We start from the raw sequence: 7,396 nt of genomic DNA, 5'->3' as shown, positions 1-7,396 counted from the left end.
TAATAGGACTCGCGAAAATTAAACGTCAACGGTTCGTGACAATTTCAGCGGTGTTCACTCGGACGTATTAGAATATCACGAGTGATATTACTATACAACCATAGCTATTGTACACGTCAACTATAATAATACAATGTTATGTATTATAATCGTCGGGACGAACCTAACGCGTTTGGTTTAACTCACCGCCGACGCAACGATCCAGCAAGCGCGCGTAGTATTGAGATAGTAACACACAATGTGTCCCGTAAAGGAATGACCGGCTGGCGTCATAATATTATGATAGTACACCTTAAGTTATGCAAAAAAAAAAAAAACCCTCTAAAGGGAGTGTTTGACTTTTTCATTTTTTTTTTTAGTTACTAGCTATTCGACTTTTTTTTCAAACAAACCGAACCTACCGCACATTCGCTGATGTATCTTCAAAATATTTCGACTTTTTATCGTATTTTTTTTTTGTTTTTTTAAAAGCTATTTTACTGCATACCTAAACCTGATGATATGACGTACAAATTATTTTTATTAAATTAAAAAAAAGTAGAATTCTGTAGAATAATAAAATACAAATAAAAACTGTAGTAAATACTGCGTGATTAGAAGTTATACGCGATTCCTTTTAAAAATGTCTATTTTTACCAACCATTTTTACTTTTTAATTTAACAAAAATAATTTGTACATTTCTGGTTTGATTGTGTATGTTTATAGAACAATAAAATAGTTTTGAAATATCAAAAAAATTACGGTAAAAAGTTGACAAGTTTTAAATATACGTCAGCAAATGTGCGGTATAGGTGGTCTGGTGGTATGTTTTGTTTAAAAAGTTGAACGATATACAATTAAAAAATCAAACCGCCCCTTTAAATTGGTTTTTGTCATAACATAAGGTGTACTATCATATTATTATGCCGCCGGGCGGTCACTTCTTCAGGGAACCACATCATTGTATATTCTTCAATATATAATATAGACATTCGAAACCTGCAGCAGGTCGGGGGTAACCGTAAATTTCTCGAGGGAAAAAAATAGAAGAAGACAATAAGTGGAATGGAATTTCGTTAATGCCGAAAGACCCGAATGTCGCTCAGTGCAGGCGGTTTGCTCGTCACAATAATATACACGCGAAGACGGAATGCGTTTTGGAATTGACCGACTGGGAAAACTGCGGACCGCTGGCAATTACGTCGATACGTCGACTTAAATAACACGAACTTTACCAATACTGTGAAATGTCGGTGGCAGGAAAGTTCAGTGGCGTCGTGGCCGTTGAGTAGTATAATCGGTCCAGCATTATTTTGTATTGTCTGCAATACACACACACGCGGTCATCACACGCCTGAACTTTTGACCCTAGGCGGCCTATGGATAACGATTTTCAAAAAAAAATTCTTAGATGCTAAGTTTCCGAGAAATAGGGGAAAAATTCCACGGATTACGTCAAACTTTGACTACCCTTTATTCGTACATATCTACTGGTTGGGATGGGTACACAATTAACCAGATTATTAAATCGAGTACGAGCAATTTATACTGCAACAATAAAATCCATTGTGTGACGTGTAGTAATAGTTTAACTGAACAATTTGAACAATTAAAAATATATCCGTCCAAAATCGATCCTATAATAATAATCAGTAAAATAATTTACATGTACTTACTTGCCCACACACATTTTGTAAATGTTTTTCAAAAATGCGCTCGGTATAGGTATATAATATGTTATTCTGAAAATATTATAATATTATGATATATCATGTCGATATTAATGCTAAATTTAATTAATTTTTTTTTTAATGGAATTTTCAACCCGTTGGCCCGACTCTGATATAAGTAATCGTGAGGTCTTAGGATTGACCATTCCGACCCCCCAACCCACTGGCACCGTCAGTGCCGGATTTACCTGGGGTGTCTAGGGGTACCGGTTGCCGATACAAACACCGATATTAATATTTTTAAAAAAATACAGTCAATACTTGTTTTCAATAAAATTAATACCTTTGAAATACGTATATTATTTTTCACCCCCATAAGCGTATAGAGTGTAAATCGTTTGGGTCGTTACACTATTCACTCGTTCGTATACACGTGGTGCCCTCGTATTATATTATTACAATACTTTAACCTCTGATATAAAATATGTAATCACACAATCGCAACACTATTGAAAATTGGATATAAATAATGAATGATTTTTTGACGGTTTCACGCAGTATAAATTTAATTTAAGTGCACGCGTAAAAAAGGGTATTATTTTCCCTCGACGATTATTCTGCTAGAATGGTTCTGGTATGAACAAATATGGAAAATCGTCAAATTATTTAATTATAATGCCGCAATTATTCAACATGAAATAATATTATGAACTGCGACTCGTATATTCCAGTATTATTCGATAAATAATCCGATCCTTATACATTCGTTACTAAAACTGGTCTCAAAAAGTTCACCTTGAACGCAGATAACTGGGGTCTAACTTTAAATTATCCCCTCGAAGTTCAATAGGTGTGTATTAAAAGGTTTACGAATTCGTCGTTAAAATGTATTATTCATACCTACGTTTTCTTTTTTCGTTGTTGACTTGACCAAACGGAATGAATGCAGATACCATGTGCACTTATACACGGATCGGAAAATACGGAATTATGGTTCCCTGGTCAAGATAAAATATACGAAGTGGTCCCCGATAAAATAATTTATCATCATATACAACTGTTCGATTTGGTACCCATACAAATAGCTGGCGATATTAGTGAGATCTGATGACTTTGATTTTTCACCAAAAATCTGGACTAGAATAATTATCATTTACTTCAAAACGAACTACATACAAATCGTTGTTAACCATTTGACGGAAACCTTTATTCAGAATCGAATTCCTCTCACCCAAACGTTTTTTATTAATATAAAAATAGATCCGATACAAAATATATCCAAATCAAAGAAACACACTTAAATTAAGTCGAAAAATACAGCTGAACACGAAAAGGGAATTTGTGAACAAATAAAAAAAATCAAAGGACTGCCAATTTTCGAGTTGACAGTTCGTAAAACCGATGTTGTAAATGTATAAGAGCTTGACATTCATATTTTTAATTGTAATTTATTTTAATTAACCTTGACTTGATTTTAATTGGGCTTGGCCTGTATTTATTTATTATATACTATTTTATTATTAAATTAGTAGTATTGACAATATAGTATATACGTATATGGCCTAAAAGTTATAATATTGTATATCGACTTACTAGCAACACGTTTAAGCATACCTAGATGGATATTCTAGGCACTCCTAATCCTGTCTAAAATTGGAATATTATGGTGTATATAGGATAATATTAGTCTGATTACTTGGAAAATAAAATTTGAATTATGAAACATAATATAACTCTGAATAAATGGCTAAGATTATTTTATAATTAAAACTAACACGCTCTGCATAACAATTAACATTTAATAGGCTCACTTCTGGTATGCTCATCAATGAAGTCATAGGCGTAACTGCGCAAATGGACAAGACGTACCATCTATGTATCTCGAATAACAATGATCGCTGAGCGTGTAGGTTATAATATGTACTTACACTCTTAGAACTTACACCAGAGAACAAGCAGTTAAGGTACTATCTGAAGATTCTTATATGATTAACAGTATATTATAATCTACGTCCTCTGGAATTCTTCTTTAACTTATTGTACGTCCGTGCGGGTTTTTCATGTTTTACGTTCAGTGACCCAAAATGCAATAATGGACCCACCATGCAATCATACTTAGACAATTGCCTATGTTATTATTTTTATTATTATTATTTTAGAGCTGATGTCTTTTAACAATTATTAATCTTCACTGTTATCTACAATTGCATTTAATTGTATTACAAATAATGCAATTAGCCTTAACTATTAGTTATATATTGATATTGATATTTGTTTTTAAAATCTAATCTAAGCAGCCTGATTATTTAGAAGAAAAAAAAAGTCGATACATGAAATATCTGTAGGAAAAGAGGTCCAATTTCCAATATTTAACTTCTTAAGAACGGGTGGTATCGAATCTCCTTCATCATTACGATGCCCAGATCTTATTAAGGAAAAAAAATTTAAAAATGTTTTTTTCATGTTCAAGAATTAATCACAAACTCATAAGATAGAACAACTATGTAAAATGCTTAAATGTTGGTAAATAATATTTAATTTTTAATGTATGTACTTACTTCAGTATATTTAGCCTATTTAGGACTATAACTAACAAGTACCCATATATTATTTAGGTTTCTATAATTAAAACTGTATTTAAATACATTTTCAGAGTTTGGTACTCATACGAAATGGTTTAGCTTGAGTGCGACCGCTTATGTTATACCTATATACGTTTTAAAAACGATCAAACATAGTCATCTAATTTTTTACTAAAAATCAACACTTGAAATGTTTCAGACGTAGCGATTAACAAACCATGTTTTTTCAACGAGCAATGTGAGAACCTCGTATTCCAAACAGAGTGCAGAGATGATGTTTGCTCTTGCCGGTTCGAGAGGACTCCGGTGTTTCAAACGGATGGATCAGTCCAATGTATTGGTAGGTATTGAACATATTATTGTTTTAATATCCGACCTATATAACATAACAAATATTATACGCTAAGGATTGAAAAAAAATTATGAATCATGATTTGTGATAACAGTAAACGCAAGGCGACTCTTTTTTAAAACTCAACACTTTCATATTTTCTGTCTATTTCGATAAAAAAGTTTTCATGCAATTTTAACTTCCTACATAATATGGTATTTCAATTTTTATTATACTTTTATAACATTTTCAAAATTTACTCGCCACATTATGTACATTATTTTAAAAATATAAATTGTACTTACAAAAATAAAGTGTTCGATACGCAAATAACGATATTTCCACAGATATAAAATACTAGATAGCTAACAAGACATCGAACATTGAAGTTATCCGCCATATGCGTGTAGGTCAATGTTTACATAATTATCTTATCAATACGACATGATAACAATCTGATGGTCAAAATACTTTTGTATCTGACGATGGAATATTGAATAAGGATAATATTATGTGTTGTCATTAAAAACCATTGCAATAGAAATATATATTTTTATATTTTTTTAATATCTTATAAAAAAATTTTATTCTGTACGAATAATATCATGTTATCATACAGTACATATTGATATGATAATTATGTAAACATTGACCCACACGCATATGGTGGCTGACTTCAACATCGATTATCTTAATGTAGACAAGTTAGCTATCTAGTATTTTATATCTGTGGATATTTCTTAACATATGTTTAACTATGCCTAATTTTACACTGTCTTCAAGACCTAGAATAGCTACTTTTTTATCTACTTGTGTATTTACTACATAAAATTCACAACTTTTTTGATTTTTATTGTTAATTCCCGTTTCAATATTTAAATTACATTTCCCTAGTACTTTAATATTGTTTCCATCATAAGTGCTAAGCTTTGCCTTGGTTGGTTCTATTAATACCTGTGGATTTATACATTTTAATATCTCACTTGGCAATACATTTGCTTGAGCTCCAGTGTCTATTTTATATCTTATTTCTGTACCATTAGTTTTCAACTTTACTATCCAATCTTTATCACTGTTATTTTTATTTTCACCCACAACGCCTATAAAAAATTCTTTCTCTTCTATTTCATTAATTTTACTCTCACTTTTAGTTGATCTACATTGTTTAGCAAAATGGTTTAATTTCTCACACTTATTACACATTTTCCTATAAGCCGGACAATTATTTATTTTATGATTCCTCCCACATCGTTTACAATTATTTATAATTTTGACATCTTTATTACTATTATACTTACCTTTAGATTCTTCAATATGCTTTCCCCTTTGTGTATGATGATCATATTTCTTAAGCTTCTGTATTTCTTCAACGTTGCAATTGTTGGTGCCATTATCCATTGCTGACATTTGTTTTCTTACTACTTCATCTGAACGACACACATCCAACACCTTTTCCAATCCGATGTTGCCCTCCTTTAGTAGTCTCTCTTTTATTTTGTTATCGATTAATCCACAAATGAGTCTTCCTCGAATCAATGTGTCGACTAGCTTCCCGAACTCGCACGACGCTGCTAATAACCTGAGCTCTTTTACATACTCATCGATGCTTTCTCCAGTCTTTTGATCTCTTGTAAAGAACATGTGTTGTTCATATACTATGTTCTTTTTTGGGATAAAATATTCATCAAATTTACATATAACTGCATCATACTTAGCTGCATCGTTAGCTTTATTAAATTCAAAACTATTATAAATTGGTAAAATTTCAGAGCCAAGACAATGTAACATTAAAGCGATTTTCCGTTTTTCTTCACACGTTTGTTGACTTGATGCCATCAAATATATATCAAACCTTTGTTTAAATAATTTCCATTTCTCTGCTATATTGCTTCCAGACAAGTCAAAAGAAGTAGGTAGACTGATGTGTTCTGACATTTTGACTTTTAACTTGTTTTGACCACGTGTTTCTACTTTTTAATTATTATTTATTTATTATTATTTGTTTCCTTTTACTAAACAAAACCGACTGCGCCATGTAGATTTATTTATTATTTATTTTAACAAAAAGTACAACATTACATTTATTACAATTATTATAGTAAATTAATGACTGCACGTCAAACAAAAACTATTTCATGTGTTATATTGAACTAACCTCTAAAATCTAATGATAACTCTGTTATCATTACAGTTTGGTTTTCATAATATATATTCCTGTTAATCGTCACAATCTTAGTTTCCCAAGGATTGAGTCGGTTAATTGGTCGTCAATTGTTTGATTTTATATTATTCGATAAATTTTAGTTGTCACAGTAAAAAAAAACAATAACTCATAATTTTATGTATTAATTCATAAATTTTTTAGAATAATGCATAATTTCTTTTTAAAAATACTAATTTTTGCCAACTTTTTTCTCTTTTTTTAATTTAATAAAAATAATTAGCACATTTTTGGTTTAATTACGTAGGTATGTCAGTTGATGTAATTGTACTTTGTAATATTTACAGTGGTGCATTTAGACATTAAGCGGCCTGAGGCAGAATTTTACTAACGTGCCCCCTCAACATTTAATATTTAAAATTTAAATTGCCTGTAAACAGATCAAAACAAGTCAAAATATTTTGAATTTATAAAATAAACATATGATATAAAACACAAGTGTCTACAGTTATTCGTTTAGGACAAATAAATAGCTTTAAAATAAAAATAAATATAAGTCAAAATGTAAAAAAGATTTGAAGATATATAAACAAATGCGTGATACGCATGGTTTTGATGAGAAAAAAGCTAATGCCCATACCTAACTAAAAAAAAATAAAAAAGTTAGATTCA

Source organism: Acyrthosiphon pisum, unplaced genomic scaffold, assembly GCF_005508785.2.
Source record: "Acyrthosiphon pisum isolate AL4f unplaced genomic scaffold, pea_aphid_22Mar2018_4r6ur Scaffold_21624;HRSCAF=24424, whole genome shotgun sequence".
Lineage (NCBI taxonomy): Eukaryota > Metazoa > Arthropoda > Insecta > Hemiptera > Aphididae > Acyrthosiphon > Acyrthosiphon pisum.
The sequence above is the reverse complement of the archived record's forward strand: the minus strand, read 5'-3'. Positions refer to the sequence as shown.